Source organism: Hyla sarda, unplaced genomic scaffold (genome assembly GCF_029499605.1).
Source record: "Hyla sarda isolate aHylSar1 unplaced genomic scaffold, aHylSar1.hap1 scaffold_597, whole genome shotgun sequence".
Taxonomy (NCBI): Eukaryota; Metazoa; Chordata; class Amphibia; order Anura; family Hylidae; genus Hyla; species Hyla sarda.
In genome coordinates, this window is record NW_026610611.1 from 23,895 (window position 1) to 44,960 (window position 21,066).

General features: G+C 46.2%; 10 non-coding genes across 10 annotated transcripts; all 10 read left to right on the forward strand.

Moving 5' to 3' along the window:
- Positions 1–127: 127 nt before the first annotated feature.
- On the forward strand, positions 128–318 carry LOC130340550 (U2 spliceosomal RNA). Its single transcript, XR_008880651.1, has one exon. It is a non-coding gene; the product is annotated as a U2 spliceosomal RNA (small nuclear RNA).
- Positions 319–2,408: 2,090 nt separating this feature from the next.
- On the forward strand, positions 2,409–2,599 carry LOC130340562 (U2 spliceosomal RNA). The gene has a single exon (XR_008880659.1). It is a non-coding gene; the product is annotated as a U2 spliceosomal RNA (small nuclear RNA).
- Positions 2,600–4,696: 2,097 nt separating this feature from the next.
- Positions 4,697–4,887, forward strand: LOC130340563 (U2 spliceosomal RNA). The gene has a single exon (XR_008880660.1). It is a non-coding gene; the product is annotated as a U2 spliceosomal RNA (small nuclear RNA).
- A 2,082-nt stretch (positions 4,888–6,969) lies between these two features.
- On the forward strand, positions 6,970–7,160 carry LOC130340564 (U2 spliceosomal RNA). The gene has a single exon (XR_008880661.1). It is a non-coding gene; the product is annotated as a U2 spliceosomal RNA (small nuclear RNA).
- Positions 7,161–9,247: 2,087 nt separating this feature from the next.
- On the forward strand, positions 9,248–9,438 carry LOC130340565 (U2 spliceosomal RNA). Its single transcript, XR_008880662.1, has one exon. It is a non-coding gene; the product is annotated as a U2 spliceosomal RNA (small nuclear RNA).
- A 2,087-nt stretch (positions 9,439–11,525) lies between these two features.
- LOC130340566 (U2 spliceosomal RNA) lies at positions 11,526–11,716 on the forward strand. The gene has a single exon (XR_008880663.1). It is a non-coding gene; the product is annotated as a U2 spliceosomal RNA (small nuclear RNA).
- A 2,089-nt stretch (positions 11,717–13,805) lies between these two features.
- Positions 13,806–13,996, forward strand: LOC130340569 (U2 spliceosomal RNA). Its single transcript, XR_008880665.1, has one exon. It is a non-coding gene; the product is annotated as a U2 spliceosomal RNA (small nuclear RNA).
- A 2,083-nt stretch (positions 13,997–16,079) lies between these two features.
- LOC130340570 (U2 spliceosomal RNA) lies at positions 16,080–16,270 on the forward strand. Its single transcript, XR_008880666.1, has one exon. It is a non-coding gene; the product is annotated as a U2 spliceosomal RNA (small nuclear RNA).
- Positions 16,271–18,359: 2,089 nt separating this feature from the next.
- LOC130340509 (U2 spliceosomal RNA) lies at positions 18,360–18,550 on the forward strand. Its single transcript, XR_008880614.1, has one exon. It is a non-coding gene; the product is annotated as a U2 spliceosomal RNA (small nuclear RNA).
- Positions 18,551–20,644: 2,094 nt separating this feature from the next.
- On the forward strand, positions 20,645–20,835 carry LOC130340571 (U2 spliceosomal RNA). Its single transcript, XR_008880667.1, has one exon. It is a non-coding gene; the product is annotated as a U2 spliceosomal RNA (small nuclear RNA).
- Positions 20,836–21,066: the final 231 nt, after the last annotated feature.

Here is a 21,066-nt window from a genome sequence, read left to right on the forward strand (position 1 = left end):
TGTGTACTGGTGGTTGACTGCCCCCCAGCCCAGAGTGTGCATGGAAAATTGTCTGGCAGCCTCCCTGACAGCAAGCAGTGATAGTGCCCATGAAGGGGACCTTGTTGGGCCCGCCCCTTTCACGGTTATCGCTTCTCGGCCTTTTGGCTAAGATAAAGTGTAGTATCTGTTCTTATCAGTTTAATATCTGATACGTCCCCTATCTGGGGACCATATATTAAATGGATTTTTGAGAACGGGGGCCGATTTCGAAGCTTGCTTCCGTCGCCCTATGCATTGACCCGATATGGCAGTATCTTCGGGTACAGTGCACCACCCCCTTACAGGGTTAAAAAGAAAGATTCCTACTTTCATTGCTACCTGCTTGCTGGCTAGCCAGCTAGCCAGCCCTGTGGGCCTTGCTGCTGCTGCTGCTGCAGCCAAAAAACAAAAGGTGGTGCTGCTGCTGCTTCTGCTTCTGCTTGTGTCTGGCCGCTGTTGGAGCGTCCAGGCACAGGACTTCTGCTGCTGCTGACTAAATGGCCTTCTTAATTGGATCATTTGAGTAGCCAGCACACCTGTGCAGGTAGGGCATGACATGATAGGCAGCTGCCTTGATAGCGGGTGGGTGCTGAATGTTCCTAATTGACAAAATAAGATTAATGCTTATGAAGAAATATAAAATCTCATCCCTTCCCCAATATCGCGCCACACCCCTACCCCTTAATTCCCTGGTTGAACTTGATGGACATATGTCTTTTTTCGACCGTACTAACTATGTAACTATGTAACATAACATGGGGGGGGGGGGGGTCTCCTGGCTGTTCACACAGGTGTGTCATTGCTGTACATTGACCATGCATTGCTTCTGTGGTATTGCAAAGGCAAAGACAAATGCTTCCAGCCATCCATTGCACTAATGGATTGGTCATCAGCTGGCTGTCTATGTCCCGCATCAATATAGACCAAAGTACAGAGGGTTAGGCTATGCTATTGTGCACCTACCTGATGCATCAGAAGGTGCGAGGCCCTTGCTAAATTCTGTGCACAGACTTTGAGATCTATGCTTTAGACTGTATCTAAATCTGCTCCAACATGGACTGACATTCTGGCCTACTTTCAGCCGATGCGACTTGTCTGTCGCTGAACAGTCGCTTTTTATGTATTCAGCACCTATGTATAATGTTGTAAAAATGCTCTAGAAGCTAAAGTCGCAGAAATGTCACACATATTTGGCCTGCAACTTTCTGTGCGACAAATTCAGACAGGAAAAATCAGTATAAATCCTTAGAAAATTATCCCCCAGTGTCTCCATCTGCTGGCGGTATTGAATAAGCATTGCTGCACTGATGGGGTATGCATTAGACGAAAAAAAAGAAGAAAAAGAAGAATAATACGCCCAGAAAAGAGGCGAAAAGGAGAAAAACGTAAAAAAACGTGAAAAAAAAGTAAGAGGAAGAGAAGGGAAAAAAAGGTGGAAATGGGTTTAAAAGTGATTTCGGCGGAGAAATATATATATATATATATATATATATATATATATATATATATATATACGCGCACACACACACATATATATAAACGTATTCTCCGTTGAGATATTGCAGCCGCTGCTGTGTCCAGGCCCAGGAGCCTTAGCACTGTGCTGTGATGTCACTCAATACCACTGACATCACTAGGTGTAAACAACATCTCTCCTTTGCTGTGTATGTGACTATGGAGCTGTTTGGTGATGTCGTCTATTATGGCCTTCATAGAAGCAACAGGAGATTGTTGCATCCATCTAGAACCCTCAGAACTACAGTGCTATGATGTCACTCACTTCCACAGGCCTTGCAGAGTGTAAACAACAACAACCCAGCTTTGTTGTGTATGTAACCATAGGGATTTGTGATGTCACCTAGAACCTTCACAGCAGCGACAGCTTTATGAGGAGCATCAGCACTGCTCTGCCTGAGCAGAACCATCACCGCCATAGGTTGTCAAATAACCCGGGTTTAACCCACACAGGTAAGTCCAATGGGGTGCAGGCATGTCCTCTATGCTTACAGCTTCCCGTGGGTGTTGGTTTGATACCGTTTGGGGACAGCCAAGGAGGCATCTGCAGGCAACAAAGGTAGGTGTGTGCTTGTGTGTGTGTTTCCTATGCAGATCCTAAGCCCAGTGTCACATGCAAGTAGGAGGAGTAAGAAGGGTTCCTGGCAAATCCGGGTTATGGATTGCATTTAAAAAGGCCCCGTGGGAGTGCAATGGGCCCCTGTCTTGCTGCTTAGCAATAATGGTATGGGTTTAGGTTCTGCTGTGTGTACTGGTGGTTGACTGCCCCCCAGCCCAGAGTGTGCATGGAAAATTGTCTGGCAGCCTCCCTGACAGCAAGCAGTGATAGTGCCCATGAAGGGGACCTTGTTGGGCCCGCCCCTTTCACGGTTATCGCTTCTCGGCCTTTTGGCTAAGATCAAGTGTAGTATCTGTTCTTATCAGTTTAATATCTGATACGTCCCCTATCTGGGGACCATATATTAAATGGATTTTTGAGAACGGGGGCCGATTTCGAAGCTTGCTTCCGTCGCCCTATGCATTGACCCGATATGGCAGTATCTTCGGGTACAGTGCACCACCCCCTTACAGGGTTAAAAAGAAAGATTCCTACTTTCATTGCTACCTGCTTGCTGGCTAGCCAGCTAGCCAGCCCTGTGGGCCTTGCTGCTGCTGCTGCTGCAGCCAAAAAACAAAAGGTGGTGCTGCTGCTGCTTCTGCTTCTGCTTGTGTCTGGCCGCTGTTGGAGCGTCCAGGCACAGGACTTCTGCTGCTGCTGACTAAATGGCCTCCTTAATTGGATCATTTGAGTAGCCAGCACACCTGTGCAGGTAGGGCATGACATGATAGGCAGCTGCCTTGATAGCGGGTGGGTGCTGAATGTTCCTAATTGACAAAATAAGATTAATGCTTATGAAGAAATATAAAATCTCATCCCTTCCCCAATATCGCGCCACACCCCTACCCCTTAATTCCCTGGTTGAACTTGATGGACATATGTCTTTTTTCGACCGTACCGACCGTACTAACTATGTAACTATGTAACATAACATGGGGGGGGGGGGTCTCCTGGCTGTTCACACAGGTGTGTCATTGCTGTACATTGACCATGCATTGCTTCTGTGGTATTGCAAAGGCAAAGACAAATGCTTCCAGCCATCCATTGCACTAATGGATTGGTCATCAGCTGGCTGTCTATGTCCCGCATCAATATAGACCAAAGTACAGAGGGTTAGGCTATGCTATTGTGCACCTACCTGATGCATCAGAAGGTGCGAGGCCCTTGCTAAATTCTGTGCACAGACTTTGAGATCTATGCTTTAGACTGTATCTAAACCTGCTCCAACATGGACTGACATTCTGGCCTACTTTCAGCCGATGCGACTTGTCTGTCGCTGAACAGTCGCTTTTTATGTATTCAGCACCTATGTATAATGTTGTAAAAATGCTCTAGAAGCTAAAGTCGCAGAAATGTCACACATATTTGGCCTGCAACTTTCTGTGCGACAAATTCAGACAGGAAAAATCAGTATAAATCCTTAGAAAATTATCCCCCAGTGTCTCCATCTGCTGGCGGTATTGAATAAGCATTGCTGCACTGATGGGGTATGCATTAGACGAAAAAAAAGAAGAAAAAGAAGAATAATACGCCCAGAAAAGAGGCGAAAAGGAGAAAAACGTAAAAAAACGTGAAAAAAAAGTAAGAGGAAGAGAAGGGAAAAAAAGGTGGAAATGGGTTTAAAAGTGATTTCGGCGGAGAAATATATATATATATATATATATATATATATATATATATATATATATACGCGCACACACACACATATATATAAACGTATTCTCCGTTGAGATATTGCAGCCGCTGCTGTGTCCAGGCCCAGGAGCCTTAGCACTGTGCTGTGATGTCACTCAATACCACTGACATCACTAGGTGTAAACAACATCTCTCCTTTGCTGTGTATGTGACTATGGAGCTGTTTGGTGATGTCGTCTATTATGGCCTTCATAGAAGCAACAGGAGATTGTTGCATCCATCTAGAACCCTCAGAACTACAGTGCTATGATGTCACTCACTTCCACAGGCCTTGCAGAGTGTAAACAACAACAACCCAGCTTTGTTGTGTATGTAACCATAGGGATTTGTGATGTCACCTAGAACCTTCACAGCAGCGACAGCTTTATGAGGAGCATCAGCACTGCTCTGCCTGAGCAGAACCATCACCGCCATAGGTTGTCAAATAACCCGGGTTTAACCCACACAGGTAAGTCCAATGGGGTGCAGGCATGTCCTCTATGCTTACAGCTTCCCGTGGGTGTTGGTTTGATACCGTTTGGGGACAGCCAAGGAGGCATCTGCAGGCAACAAAGGTAGGTGTGTGCTTGTGTGTGTGTTTCCTATGCAGATCCTAAGCCCAGTGTCACATGCAAGTAGGAGGAGTAAGAAGGGTTCCTGGCAAATCCGGGTTATGGATTGCATTTAAAAAGGCCCCGTGGGAGTGCAATGGGCCCCTGTCTTGCTGCTTAGCAATAATGGTATGGGTTTAGGTTCTGCTGTGTGTACTGGTGGTTGACTGCCCCCCAGCCCAGAGTGTGCATGGAAAATTGTCTGGCAGCCTCCCTGACAGCAAGCAGTGATAGTGCCCATGAAGGGGACCTTGTTGGGCCCGCCCCTTTCACGGTTATCGCTTCTCGGCCTTTTGGCTAAGATCAAGTGTAGTATCTGTTCTTATCAGTTTAATATCTGATACGTCCCCTATCTGGGGACCATATATTAAATGGATTTTTGAGAACGGGGGCCGATTTCGAAGCTTGCTTCCGTCGCCCTATGCATTGACCCGATATGGCAGTATCTTCGGGTACAGTGCACCACCCCCTTACAGGGTTAAAAAGAAAGATTCCTACTTTCATTGCTACCTGCTTGCTGGCTAGCCAGCTAGCCAGCCCTGTGGGCCTTGCTGCTGCTGCTGCTGCAGCCAAAAAACAAAAGGTGGTGCTGCTGCTGCTTCTGCTTCTGCTTGTGTCTGGCCGCTGTTGGAGCGTCCAGGCACAGGACTTCTGCTGCTGCTGACTAAATGGCCTCCTTAATTGGATCATTTGAGTAGCCAGCACACCTGTGCAGGTAGGGCATGACATGATAGGCAGCTGCCTTGATAGCGGGTGGGTGCTGAATGTTCCTAATTGACAAAATAAGATTAATGCTTATGAAGAAATATAAAATCTCATCCCTTCCCCAATATCGCGCCACACCCCTACCCCTTAATTCCCTGGTTGAACTTGATGGACATATGTCTTTTTTCGACCGTACTAACTATGTAACTATGTAACATAACATGGGGGGGGGGGGTCTCCTGGCTGTTCACACAGGTGTGTCATTGCTGTACATTGACCATGCATTGCTTCTGTGGTATTGCAAAGGCAAAGACAAATGCTTCCAGCCATCCATTGCACTAATGGATTGGTCATCAGCTGGCTGTCTATGTCCCGCATCAATATAGACCAAAGTACAGAGGGTTAGGCTATGCTATTGTGCACCTACCTGATGCATCAGAAGGTGCGAGGCCCTTGCTAAATTCTGTGCACAGACTTTGAGATCTATGCTTTAGACTGTATCTAAACCTGCTCCAACATGGACTGACATTCTGGCCTACTTTCAGCCGATGCGACTTGTCTGTCGCTGAACAGTCGCTTTTTATGTATTCAGCACCTATGTATAATGTTGTAAAAATGCTCTAGAAGCTAAAGTCGCAGAAATGTCACACATATTTGGCCTGCAACTTTCTGTGCGACAAATTCAGACAGGAAAAATCAGTATAAATCCTTAGAAAATTATCCCCCAGTGTCTCCATCTGCTGGCGGTATTGAATAAGCATTGCTGCACTGATGGGGTATGCATTAGACGAAAAAAAAGAAGAAAAAGAAGAATAATACGCCCAGAAAAGAGGCGAAAAGGAGAAAAACGTAAAAAAACGTGAAAAAAAAGTAAGAGGAAGAGAAGGGAAAAAAAGGTGGAAATGGGTTTAAAAGTGATTTCGGCGGAGATATATATATATATATATATATATATATATATATATATATATACGCGCACACACACACATATATATAAACGTATTCTCCGTTGAGATATTGCAGCCGCTGCTGTGTCCAGGCCCAGGAGCCTTAGCACTGTGCTGTGATGTCACTCAATACCACTGACATCACTAGGTGTAAACAACATCTCTCCTTTGCTGTGTATGTGACTATGGAGCTGTTTGGTGATGTCGTCTATTATGGCCTTCATAGAAGCAACAGGAGATTGTTGCATCCATCTAGAACCCTCAGAACTACAGTGCTATGATGTCACTCACTTCCACAGGCCTTGCAGAGTGTAAACAACAACAACCCAGCTTTGTTGTGTATGTAACCATAGGGATTTGTGATGTCACCTAGAACCTTCACAGCAGCGACAGCTTTATGAGGAGCATCAGCACTGCTCTGCCTGAGCAGAACCATCACCGCCATAGGTTGTCAAATAACCCGGGTTTAACCCACACAGGTAAGTCCAATGGGGTGCAGGCATGTCCTCTATGCTTACAGCTTCCCGTGGGTGTTGGTTTGATACCGTTTGGGGACAGCCAAGGAGGCATCTGCAGGCAACAAAGGTAGGTGTGTGCTTGTGTGTGTGTTTCCTATGCAGATCCTAAGCCCAGTGTCACATGCAAGTAGGAGGAGTAAGAAGGGTTCCTGGCAAATCCGGGTTATGGATTGCATTTAAAAAGGCCCCGTGGGAGTGCAATGGGCCCCTGTCTTGCTGCTTAGCAATAATGGTATGGGTTTAGGTTCTGCTGTGTGTACTGGTGGTTGACTGCCCCCCAGCCCAGAGTGTGCATGGAAAATTGTCTGGCAGCCTCCCTGACAGCAAGCAGTGATAGTGCCCATGAAGGGGACCTTGTTGGGCCCGCCCCTTTCACGGTTATCGCTTCTCGGCCTTTTGGCTAAGATCAAGTGTAGTATCTGTTCTTATCAGTTTAATATCTGATACGTCCCCTATCTGGGGACCATATATTAAATGGATTTTTGAGAACGGGGGCCGATTTCGAAGCTTGCTTCCGTCGCCCTATGCATTGACCCGATATGGCAGTATCTTCGGGTACAGTGCACCACCCCCTTACAGGGTTAAAAAGAAAGATTCCTACTTTCATTGCTACCTGCTTGCTGGCTAGCCAGCTAGCCAGCCCTGTGGGCCTTGCTGCTGCTGCTGCTGCAGCCAAAAAACAAAAGGTGGTGGTGCTGCTGCTGCTTCTGCTTCTGCTTGTGTCTGGCCGCTGTTGGAGCGTCCAGGCACAGGACTTCTGCTGCTGCTGACTAAATGGCCTCCTTAATTGGATCATTTGAGTAGCCAGCACACCTGTGCAGGTAGGGCATGACATGATAGGCAGCTGCCTTGATAGCGGGTGGGTGCTGAATGTTCCTAATTGACAAAATAAGATTAATGCTTATGAAGAAATATAAAATCTCATCCCTTCCCCAATATCGCGCCACACCCCTACCCCTTAATTCCCTGGTTGAACTTGATGGACATATGTCTTTTTTCGACCGTACTAACTATGTAACTATGTAACATAACATGGGGGGGGGGGGTCTCCTGGCTGTTCACACAGGTGTGTCATTGCTGTACATTGACCATGCATTGCTTCTGTGGTATTGCAAAGGCAAAGACAAATGCTTCCAGCCATCCATTGCACTAATGGATTGGTCATCAGCTGGCTGTCTATGTCCCGCATCAATATAGACCAAAGTACAGAGGGTTAGGCTATGCTATTGTGCACCTACCTGATGCATCAGAAGGTGCGAGGCCCTTGCTAAATTCTGTGCACAGACTTTGAGATCTATGCTTTAGACTGTATCTAAACCTGCTCCAACATGGACTGACATTCTGGCCTACTTTCAGCCGATGCGACTTGTCTGTCGCTGAACAGTCGCTTTTTATGTATTCAGCACCTATGTATAATGTTGTAAAAATGCTCTAGAAGCTAAAGTCGCAGAAATGTCACACATATTTGGCCTGCAACTTTCTGTGCGACAAATTCAGACAGGAAAAATCAGTATAAATCCTTAGAAAATTATCCCCCAGTGTCTCCATCTGCTGGCGGTATTGAATAAGCATTGCTGCACTGATGGGGTATGCATTAGACGAAAAAAAAGAAGAAAAAGAAGAATAATACGCCCAGAAAAGAGGCGAAAAGGAGAAAAACGTAAAAAAACGTGAAAAAAAAGTAAGAGGAAGAGAAGGGAAAAAAAGGTGGAAATGGGTTTAAAAGTGATTTCGGCGGAGAATATATATATATATATATATATATATATATATATATATATATATACGCGCACACACACACATATATATAAACGTATTCTCCGTTGAGATATTGCAGCCGCTGCTGTGTCCAGGCCCAGGAGCCTTAGCACTGTGCTGTGATGTCACTCAATACCACTGACATCACTAGGTGTAAACAACATCTCTCCTTTGCTGTGTATGTGACTATGGAGCTGTTTGGTGATGTCGTCTATTATGGCCTTCATAGAAGCAACAGGAGATTGTTGCATCCATCTAGAACCCTCAGAACTACAGTGCTATGATGTCACTCACTTCCACAGGCCTTGCAGAGTGTAAACAACAACAACCCAGCTTTGTTGTGTATGTAACCATAGGGATTTGTGATGTCACCTAGAACCTTCACAGCAGCGACAGCTTTATGAGGAGCATCAGCACTGCTCTGCCTGAGCAGAACCATCACCGCCATAGGTTGTCAAATAACCCGGGTTTAACCCACACAGGTAAGTCCAATGGGGTGCAGGCATGTCCTCTATGCTTACAGCTTCCCGTGGGTGTTGGTTTGATACCGTTTGGGGACAGCCAAGGAGGCATCTGCAGGCAACAAAGGTAGGTGTGTGCTTGTGTGTGTGTTTCCTATGCAGATCCTAAGCCCAGTGTCACATGCAAGTAGGAGGAGTAAGAAGGGTTCCTGGCAAATCCGGGTTATGGATTGCATTTAAAAAGGCCCCGTGGGAGTGCAATGGGCCCCTGTCTTGCTGCTTAGCAATAATGGTATGGGTTTAGGTTCTGCTGTGTGTACTGGTGGTTGACTGCCCCCCAGCCCAGAGTGTGCATGGAAAATTGTCTGGCAGCCTCCCTGACAGCAAGCAGTGTAGTGCCCATGAAGGGGACCTTGTTGGGCCCGCCCCTTTCACGGTTATCGCTTCTCGGCCTTTTGGCTAAGATCAAGTGTAGTATCTGTTCTTATCAGTTTAATATCTGATACGTCCCCTATCTGGGGACCATATATTAAATGGATTTTTGAGAACGGGGGCCGATTTCGAAGCTTGCTTCCGTCGCCCTATGCATTGACCCGATATGGCAGTATCTTCGGGTACAGTGCACCACCCCCTTACAGGGTTAAAAAGAAAGATTCCTACTTTCATTGCTACCTGCTTGCTGGCTAGCCAGCTAGCCAGCCCTGTGGGCCTTGCTGCTGCTGCTGCTGCAGCCAAAAAACAAAAGGTGGTGCTGCTGCTGCTTCTGCTTCTGCTTGTGTCTGGCCGCTGTTGGAGCGTCCAGGCACAGGACTTCTGCTGCTGCTGACTAAATGGCCTCCTTAATTGGATCATTTGAGTAGCCAGCACACCTGTGCAGGTAGGGCATGACATGATAGGCAGCTGCCTTGATAGCGGGTGGGTGCTGAATGTTCCTAATTGACAAAATAAGATTAATGCTTATGAAGAAATATAAAATCTCATCCCTTCCCCAATATCGCGCCACACCCCTACCCCTTAATTCCCTGGTTGAACTTGATGGACATATGTCTTTTTTCGACCGTACTAACTATGTAACTATGTAACATAACATGGGGGGGGGGGGGTCTCCTGGCTGTTCACACAGGTGTGTCATTGCTGTACATTGACCATGCATTGCTTCTGTGGTATTGCAAAGGCAAAGACAAATGCTTCCAGCCATCCATTGCACTAATGGATTGGTCATCAGCTGGCTGTCTATGTCCCGCATCAATATAGACCAAAGTACAGAGGGTTAGGCTATGCTATTGTGCACCTACCTGATGCATCAGAAGGTGCGAGGCCCTTGCTAAATTCTGTGCACAGACTTTGAGATCTATGCTTTAGACTGTATCTAAACCTGCTCCAACATGGACTGACATTCTGGCCTACTTTCAGCCGATGCGACTTGTCTGTCGCTGAACAGTCGCTTTTTATGTATTCAGCACCTATGTATAATGTTGTAAAAATGCTCTAGAAGCTAAAGTCGCAGAAATGTCACACATATTTGGCCTGCAACTTTCTGTGCGACAAATTCAGACAGGAAAAATCAGTATAAATCCTTAGAAAATTATCCCCCAGTGTCTCCATCTGCTGGCGGTATTGAATAAGCATTGCTGCACTGATGGGGTATGCATTAGACGAAAAAAAAGAAGAAAAAGAAGAATAATACGCCCAGAAAAGAGGCGAAAAGGAGAAAAACGTAAAAAAACGTGAAAAAAAAGTAAGAGGAAGAGAAGGGAAAAAAAGGTGGAAATGGGTTTAAAAGTGATTTCGGCGGAGAAATATATATATATATATATATATATATATATATATATATATACGCGCACACACACACATATATATAAACGTATTCTCCGTTGAGATATTGCAGCCGCTGCTGTGTCCAGGCCCAGGAGCCTTAGCACTGTGCTGTGATGTCACTCAATACCACTGACATCACTAGGTGTAAACAACATCTCTCCTTTGCTGTGTATGTGACTATGGAGCTGTTTGGTGATGTCGTCTATTATGTATGGCCTTCATAGAAGCAACAGGAGATTGTTGCATCCATCTAGAACCCTCAGAACTACAGTGCTATGATGTCACTCACTTCCACAGGCCTTGCAGAGTGTAAACAACAACAACCCAGCTTTGTTGTGTATGTAACCATAGGGATTTGTGATGTCACCTAGAACCTTCACAGCAGCGACAGCTTTATGAGGAGCATCAGCACTGCTCTGCCTGAGCAGAACCATCACCGCCATAGGTTGTCAAATAACCCGGGTTTAACCCACACAGGTAAGTCCAATGGGGTGCAGGCATGTCCTCTATGCTTACAGCTTCCCGTGGGTGTTGGTTTGATACCGTTTGGGGACAGCCAAGGAGGCATCTGCAGGCAACAAAGGTAGGTGTGTGCTTGTGTGTGTGTTTCCTATGCAGATCCTAAGCCCAGTGTCACATGCAAGTAGGAGGAGTAAGAAGGGTTCCTGGCAAATCCGGGTTATGGATTGCATTTAAAAAGGCCCCGTGGGAGTGCAATGGGCCCCTGTCTTGCTGCTTAGCAATAATGGTATGGGTTTAGGTTCTGCTGTGTGTACTGGTGGTTGACTGCCCCCCAGCCCAGAGTGTGCATGGAAAATTGTCTGGCAGCCTCCCTGACAGCAAGCAGTGATAGTGCCCATGAAGGGGACCTTGTTGGGCCCGCCCCTTTCACGGTTATCGCTTCTCGGCCTTTTGGCTAAGATCAAGTGTAGTATCTGTTCTTATCAGTTTAATATCTGATACGTCCCCTATCTGGGGACCATATATTAAATGGATTTTTGAGAACGGGGGCCGATTTCGAAGCTTGCTTCCGTCGCCCTATGCATTGACCCGATATGGCAGTATCTTCGGGTACAGTGCACCACCCCCTTACAGGGTTAAAAAGAAAGATTCCTACTTTCATTGCTACCTGCTTGCTGGCTAGCCAGCTAGCCAGCCCTGTGGGCCTTGCTGCTGCTGCTGCTGCAGCCAAAAAACAAAAGGTGGTGCTGCTGCTGCTTCTGCTTCTGCTTGTGTCTGGCCGCTGTTGGAGCGTCCAGGCACAGGACTTCTGCTGCTGCTGACTAAATGGCCTCCTTAATTGGATCATTTGAGTAGCCAGCACACCTGTGCAGGTAGGGCATGACATGATAGGCAGCTGCCTTGATAGCGGGTGGGTGCTGAATGTTCCTAATTGACAAAATAAGATTAATGCTTATGAAGAAATATAAAATCTCATCCCTTCCCCAATATCGCGCCACACCCCTACCCCTTAATTCCCTGGTTGAACTTGATGGACATATGTCTTTTTTCGACCGTACTAACTATGTAACTATGTAACATAACATGGGGGGGGGGGGGTCTCCTGGCTGTTCACACAGGTGTGTCATTGCTGTACATTGACCATGCATTGCTTCTGTGGTATTGCAAAGGCAAAGACAAATGCTTCCAGCCATCCATTGCACTAATGGATTGGTCATCAGCTGGCTGTCTATGTCCCGCATCAATATAGACCAAAGTACAGAGGGTTAGGCTATGCTATTGTGCACCTACCTGATGCATCAGAAGGTGCGAGGCCCTTGCTAAATTCTGTGCACAGACTTTGAGATCTATGCTTTAGACTGTATCTAAACCTGCTCCAACATGGACTGACATTCTGGCCTACTTTCAGCCGATGCGACTTGTCTGTCGCTGAACAGTCGCTTTTTATGTATTCAGCACCTATGTATAATGTTGTAAAAATGCTCTAGAAGCTAAAGTCGCAGAAATGTCACACATATTTGGCCTGCAACTTTCTGTGCGACAAATTCAGACAGGAAAAATCAGTATAAATCCTTAGAAAATTATCCCCCAGTGTCTCCATCTGCTGGCGGTATTGAATAAGCATTGCTGCACTGATGGGGTATGCATTAGACGAAAAAAAAGAAGAAAAAGAAGAATAATACGCCCAGAAAAGAGGCGAAAAGGAGAAAAACGTAAAAAAACGTGAAAAAAAAGTAAGAGGAAGAGAAGGGAAAAAAAGGTGGAAATGGGTTTAAAAGTGATTTCGGCGGAGAAATATATATATATATATATATATATATATATATATATATATATATATACGCGCACACACACACATATATATAAACGTATTCTCCGTTGAGATATTGCAGCCGCTGCTGTGTCCAGGCCCAGGAGCCTTAGCACTGTGCTGTGATGTCACTCAATACCACTGACATCACTAGGTGTAAACAACATCTCTCCTTTGCTGTGTATGTGACTATGGAGCTGTTTGGTGATGTCGTCTATTATGGCCTTCATAGAAGCAACAGGAGATTGTTGCATCCATCTAGAACCCTCAGAACTACAGTGCTATGATGTCACTCACTTCCACAGGCCTTGCAGAGTGTAAACAACAACAACCCAGCTTTGTTGTGTATGTAACCATAGGGATTTGTGATGTCACCTAGAACCTTCACAGCAGCGACAGCTTTATGAGGAGCATCAGCACTGCTCTGCCTGAGCAGAACCATCACCGCCATAGGTTGTCAAATAACCCGGGTTTAACCCACACAGGTAAGTCCAATGGGGTGCAGGCATGTCCTCTATGCTTACAGCTTCCCGTGGGTGTTGGTTTGATACCGTTTGGGGACAGCCAAGGAGGCATCTGCAGGCAACAAAGGTAGGTGTGTGCTTGTGTGTGTGTTTCCTATGCAGATCCTAAGCCCAGTGTCACATGCAAGTAGGAGGAGTAAGAAGGGTTCCTGGCAAATCCGGGTTATGGATTGCATTTAAAAAGGCCCCGTGGGAGTGCAATGGGCCCCTGTCTTGCTGCTTAGCAATAATGGTATGGGTTTAGGTTCTGCTGTGTGTACTGGTGGTTGACTGCCCCCCAGCCCAGAGTGTGCATGGAAAATTGTCTGGCAGCCTCCCTGACAGCAAGCAGTGATAGTGCCCATGAAGGGGACCTTGTTGGGCCCGCCCCTTTCACGGTTATCGCTTCTCGGCCTTTTGGCTAAGATCAAGTGTAGTATCTGTTCTTATCAGTTTAATATCTGATACGTCCCCTATCTGGGGACCATATATTAAATGGATTTTTGAGAACGGGGGCCGATTTCGAAGCTTGCTTCCGTCGCCCTATGCATTGACCCGATATGGCAGTATCTTCGGGTACAGTGCACCACCCCCTTACAGGGTTAAAAAGAAAGATTCCTACTTTCATTGCTACCTGCTTGCTGGCTAGCCAGCTAGCCAGCCCTGTGGGCCTTGCTGCTGCTGCTGCTGCAGCCAAAAAACAAAAGGTGGTGCTGCTGCTGCTTCTGCTTCTGCTTGTGTCTGGCCGCTGTTGGAGCGTCCAGGCACAGGACTTCTGCTGCTGCTGACTAAATGGCCTCCTTAATTGGATCATTTGAGTAGCCAGCACACCTGTGCAGGTAGGGCATGACATGATAGGCAGCTGCCTTGATAGCGGGTGGGTGCTGAATGTTCCTAATTGACAAAATAAGATTAATGCTTATGAAGAAATATAAAATCTCATCCCTTCCCCAATATCGCGCCACACCCCTACCCCTTAATTCCCTGGTTGAACTTGATGGACATATGTCTTTTTTCGACCGTACTAACTATGTAACTATGTAACATAACATGGGGGGGGGGGTCTCCTGGCTGTTCACACAGGTGTGTCATTGCTGTACATTGACCATGCATTGCTTCTGTGGTATTGCAAAGGCAAAGACAAATGCTTCCAGCCATCCATTGCACTAATGGATTGGTCATCAGCTGGCTGTCTATGTCCCGCATCAATATAGACCAAAGTACAGAGGGTTAGGCTATGCTATTGTGCACCTACCTGATGCATCAGAAGGTGCGAGGCCCTTGCTAAATTCTGTGCACAGACTTTGAGATCTATGCTTTAGACTGTATCTAAACCTGCTCCAACATGGACTGACATTCTGGCCTACTTTCAGCCGATGCGACTTGTCTGTCGCTGAACAGTCGCTTTTTATGTATTCAGCACCTATGTATAATGTTGTAAAAATGCTCTAGAAGCTAAAGTCGCAGAAATGTCACACATATTTGGCCTGCAACTTTCTGTGCGACAAATTCAGACAGGAAAAATCAGTATAAATCCTTAGAAAATTATCCCCCAGTGTCTCCATCTGCTGGCGGTATTGAATAAGCATTGCTGCACTGATGGGGTATGCATTAGACGAAAAAAAAGAAGAAAAAGAAGAATAATACGCCCAGAAAAGAGGCGAAAAGGAGAAAAACGTAAAAAAACGTGAAAAAAAAGTAAGAGGAAGAGAAGGGAAAAAAAGGTGGAAATGGGTTTAAAAGTGATTTCGGCGGAGAAATATATATATATATATATATATATATATATATATATATATATACGCGCACACACACACATATATATAAACGTATTCTCCGTTGAGATATTGCAGCCGCTGCTGTGTCCAGGCCCAGGAGCCTTAGCACTGTGCTGTGATGTCACTCAATACCACTGACATCACTAGGTGTAAACAACATCTCTCCTTTGCTGTGTATGTGACTATGGAGCTGTTTGGTGATGTCGTCTATTATGGCCTTCATAGAAGCAACAGGAGATTGTTGCATCCATCTAGAACCCTCAGAACTACAGTGCTATGATGTCACTCACTTCCACAGGCCTTGCAGAGTGTAAACAACAACAACCCAGCTTTGTTGTGTATGTAACCATAGGGATTTGTGATGTCACCTAGAACCTTCACAGCAGCGACAGCTTTATGAGGAGCATCAGCACTGCTCTGCCTGAGCAGAACCATCACCGCCATAGGTTGTCAAATAACCCGGGTTTAACCCACACAGGTAAGTCCAATGGGGTGCAGGCATGTCCTCTATGCTTACAGCTTCCCGTGGGTGTTGGTTTGATACCGTTTGGGGACAGCCAAGGAGGCATCTGCAGGCAACAAAGGTAGGTGTGTGCTTGTGTGTGTGTTTCCTATGCAGATCCTAAGCCCAGTGTCACATGCAAGTAGGAGGAGTAAGAAGGGTTCCTGGCAAATCCGGGTTATGGATTGCATTTAAAAAGGCCCCGTGGGAGTGCAATGGGCCCCTGTCTTGCTGCTTAGCAATAATGGTATGGGTTTAGGTTCTGCTGTGTGTACTGGTGGTTGACTGCCCCCCAGCCCAGAGTGTGCATGGAAAATTGTCTGGCAGCCTCCCTGACAGCAAGCAGTGATAGTGCCCATGAAGGGGACCTTGTTGGGCCCGCCCCTTTCACGGTTATCGCTTCTCGGCCTTTTGGCTAAGATCAAGTGTAGTATCTGTTCTTATCAGTTTAATATCTGATACGTCCCCTATCTGGGGACCATATATTAAATGGATTTTTGAGAACGGGGGCCGATTTCGAAGCTTGCTTCCGTCGCCCTATGCATTGACCCGATATGGCAGTATCTTCGGGTACAGTGCACCACCCCCTTACAGGGTTAAAAAGAAAGATTCCTACTTTCATTGCTACCTGCTTGCTGGCTAGCCAGCTAGCCAGCCCTGTGGGCCTTGCTGCTGCTGCTGCTGCAGCCAAAAAACAAAAGGTGGTGCTGCTGCTGCTTCTGCTTCTGCTTGTGTCTGGCCGCTGTTGGAGCGTCCAGGCACAGGACTTCTGCTGCTGCTGACTAAATGGCCTCCTTAATTGGATCATTTGAGTAGCCAGCACACCTGTGCAGGTAGGGCATGACATGATAGGCAGCTGCCTTGATAGCGGGTGGGTGCTGAATGTTCCTAATTGACAAAATAAGATTAATGCTTATGAAGAAATATAAAATCTCATCCCTTCCCCAATATCGCGCCACACCCCTACCCCTTAATTCCCTGGTTGAACTTGATGGACATATGTCTTTTTTCGACCGTACTAACTATGTAACTATGTAACATAACATGGGGGGGGGGGGTCTCCTGGCTGTTCACACAGGTGTGTCATTGCTGTACATTGACCATGCATTGCTTCTGTGGTATTGCAAAGGCAAAGACAAATGCTTCCAGCCATCCATTGCACTAATGGATTGGTCATCAGCTGGCTGTCTATGTCCCGCATCAATATAGACCAAAGTACAGAGGGTTAGGCTATGCTATTGTGCACCTACCTGATGCATCAGAAGGTGCGAGGCCCTTGCTAAATTCTGTGCACAGACTTTGAGATCTATGCTTTAGACTGTATCTAAACCTGCTCCAACATGGACTGACATTCTGGCCTACTTTCAGCCGATGCGACTTGTCTGTCGCTGAACAGTCGCTTTTTATGTATTCAGCACCTATGTATAATGTTGTAAAAATGCTCTAGAAGCTAAAGTCGCAGAAATGTCACACATATTTGGCCTGCAACTTTCTGTGCGACAAATTCAGACAGGAAAAATCAGTATAAATCCTTAGAAAATTATCCCCCAGTGTCTCCATCTGCTGGCGGTATTGAATAAGCATTGCTGCACTGATGGGGTATGCATTAGACGAAAAAAAAGAAGAAAAAGAAGAATAATACGCCCAGAAAAGAGGCGAAAAGGAGAAAAACGTAAAAAAACGTGAAAAAAAAGTAAGAGGAAGAGAAGGGAAAAAAAGGTGGAAATGGGTTTAAAAGTGATTTCGGCGGAGAATATATATATATATATATATATATATATATATATATATATATATATATACGCGCACACACACACATATATATAAACGTATTCTCCGTTGAGATATTGCAGCCGCTGCTGTGTCCAGGCCCAGGAGCCTTAGCACTGTGCTGTGATGTCACTCAATACCACTGACATCACTAGGTGTAAACAACATCTCTCCTTTGCTGTGTATGTGACTATGGAGCTGTTTGGTGAAGTCGTCTATTATGGCCTTCATAGAAGCAACAGGAGATTGTTGCATCCATCTAGAACCCTCAGAACTACAGTGCTATGATGTCACTCACTTCCACAGGCCTTGCAGAGTGTAAACAACAACAACCCAGCTTTGTTGTGTATGTAACCATAGGGATTTGTGATGTCACCTAGAACCTTCACAGCAGCGACAGCTTTATGAGGAGCATCAGCACTGCTCTGCCTGAGCAGAACCATCACCGCCATAGGTTGTCAAATAACCCGGGTTTAACCCACACAGGTAAGTCCAATGGGGTGCAGGCATGTCCTCTATGCTTACAGCTTCCCGTGGGTGTTGGTTTGATACCGTTTGGGGACAGCCAAGGAGGCATCTGCAGGCAACAAAGGTAGGTGTGTGCTTGTGTGTGTGTTTCCTATGCAGATCCTAAGCCCAGTGTCACATGCAAGTAGGAGGAGTAAGAAGGGTTCCTGGCAAATCCGGGTTATGGATTGCATTTAAAAAGGCCCCGTGGGAGTGCAATGGGCCCCTGTCTTGCTGCTTAGCAATAATGGTATGGGTTTAGGTTCTGCTGTGTGTACTGGTGGTTGACTGCCCCCCAGCCCAGAGTGTGCATGGAAAATTGTCTGGCAGCCTCCCTGACAGCAAGCAGTGATAGTGCCCATGAAGGGGACCTTGTTGGGCCCGCCCCTTTCACGGTTATCGCTTCTCGGCCTTTTGGCTAAGATCAAGTGTAGTATCTGTTCTTATCAGTTTAATATCTGATACGTCCCCTATCTGGGGACCATATATTAAATGGATTTTTGAGAACGGGGGCCGATTTTGAAGCTTGCTTCCGTCGCCCTATGCATTGACCCGATATGGCAGTATCTTCGGGTACAGTGCACCACCCCCTTACAGGGTTAAAAAGAAAGATTCCTACTTTCATTGCTACCTGCTTGCTGGCTAGCCAGCTAGCCAGCCCTGTGGGCCTTGCTGCTGCTGCTGCTGCTGCAGCCAAAAAACAAAAGGTGGTGCTGCTGCTGCTTCTGCTTCTGCTTGTGTCTGGCCGCTGTTGGAGCGTCCAGGCACAGGACTTCTGCTGCTGCTGACTAAATGGCCTCCTTAATTGGATCATTTGAGTAGCCAGCACACCTGTGCAGGTAGGGCATGACATGATAGGCAGCTGCCTTGATAGCGGGTGGGTGCTGAATGTTCCTAATTGACAAAATAAGATTAATGCTTATGAAGAAATATAAAATCTCATCCCTTCCCCAATATCGCGCCACACCCCTACCCCTTAATTCCCTGGTTGAACTTGATGGACATATGTCTTTTTTCGACCGTACTAACTATGTAACTATGTAACATAACATGGGGGGGGGGGTCTCCTGGCTGTTCACACAGGTGTGTCATTGCTGTACATTGACCATGCATTGCTTCTGTGGTATTGCAAAGGCAAAGACAAATGCTTCCAGCCATCCATTGCACTAATGGATTGGTCATCAGCTGGCTGTCTATGTCCCGCATCAATATAGACCAAAGTACAGAGGGTTAGGCTATGCTATTGTGCACCTACCTGATGCATCAGAAGGTGCGAGGCCCTTGCTAAATTCTGTGCACAGACTTTGAGATCTATGCTTTAGACTGTATCTAAACCTGCTCCAACATGGACTGACATTCTGGCCTACTTTCAGCCGATGCGACTTGTCTGTCGCTGAACAGTCGCTTTTTATGTATTCAGCACCTATGTATAATGTTGTAAAAATGCTCTAGAAGCTAAAGTTGCAGAAATGTCACACATATTTGGCCTGCAACTTTCTGTGCGACAAATTCAGACAGGAAAAATCAGTATAAATCCTTAGAAAATTATCCCCCAGTGTCTCCATCTGCTGGCGGTATTGAATAAGCATTGCTGCACTGATGGGGTATGCATTAGACGAAAAAAAAGAAGAAAAAGAAGAATAATACGCCCAGAAAAGAGGCGAAAAGGAGAAAAACGTAAAAAAACGTGAAAAAAAAGTAAGAGGAAGAGAAGGGAAAAAAAGGTGGAAATGGGTTTAAAAGTGATTTCGGCGGAGAAATATATATATATATATATATATATATATATATATATATATATATATATATACGCGCACACACACACATATATATAAACGTATTCTCCGTTGAGATATTGCAGCCGCTGCTGTGTCCAGGCCCAGGAGCCTTAGCACTGTGCTGTGATGTCACTCAATACCACTGACATCACTAGGTGTAAACAACATCTCTCCTTTGCTGTGTATGTGACTATGGAGCTGTTTGGTGATGTCGTCTATTATGGCCTTCATAGAAGCAACAGGAGATTGTTGCATCCATCTAGAACCCTCAGAACTACAGTGCTATGATGTCACTCACTTCCACAGGCCTTGCAGAGTGTAAACAACAACAACCCAGCTTTGTTGTGTATGTAACCATAGGGATTTGTGATGTCACCTAGAACCTTCACAGCAGCGACAGCTTTATGAGGAGCATCAGCACTGCTCTGCCTGAGCAGAACCATCACCGCCATAGGTTGTCAAATAACCCGGGTTTAACCCACACAGGTAAGTCCAATGGGGTGCAGGCATGTCCTCTATGCTTACAGCTTCCCGTGGGTGTTGGTTTGATACCGTTTGGGGACAGCCAAGGAGGCATCTGCAGGCAACAAAGGTAGGTGTGTGCTTGTGTGTGTGTTTCCTATGCAGATCCTAAGCCCAGTGTCACATGCAAGTAGGAGGAGTAAGAAGGGTTCCTGGCAAATCCGGGTTATGGATTGCATTTAAAAAGGCCCCGTGGGAGTGCAATGGGCCCCTGTCTTGCTGCTTAGCAATAATGGTATGGGTTTAGGTTCTGCTGTGTGTACTGGTGGTTGACTGCCCCCCAGCCCAGAGTGTGCATGGAAAATTGTCTGGCAGCCTCCCTGACAGCAAGCAGTGATAGTGCCCATGAAGGGGACCTTGTTGGGCCCGCCCCTTTCACGGTTATCGCTTCTCGGCCTTTTGGCTAAGATCAAGTGTAGTATCTGTTCTTATCAGTTTAATATCTGATACGTCCCCTATCTGGGGACCATATATTAAATGGATTTTTGAGAACGGGGGCCGATTTCGAAGCTTGCTTCCGTCGCCCTATGCATTGACCCGATATGGCAGTATCTTCGGGTACAGTGCACCACCCCCTTACAGGGTTAAAAAGAAAGATTCCTACTTTCATTGCTACCTGCTTGCTGGCTAGCCAGCTAGCCAGCCCTGTGGGCCTTGCTGCTGCTGCTGCTGCAGCCAAAAAACAAAAGGTGGTGCTGCTGCTGCTTCTGCTTCTGCTTGTGTCTGGCCGCTGTTGGAGCGTCCAGGCACAGGACTTCTGCTGCTGCTGACTAAATGGCCTCCTTAATTGGATCATTTGAGTAGC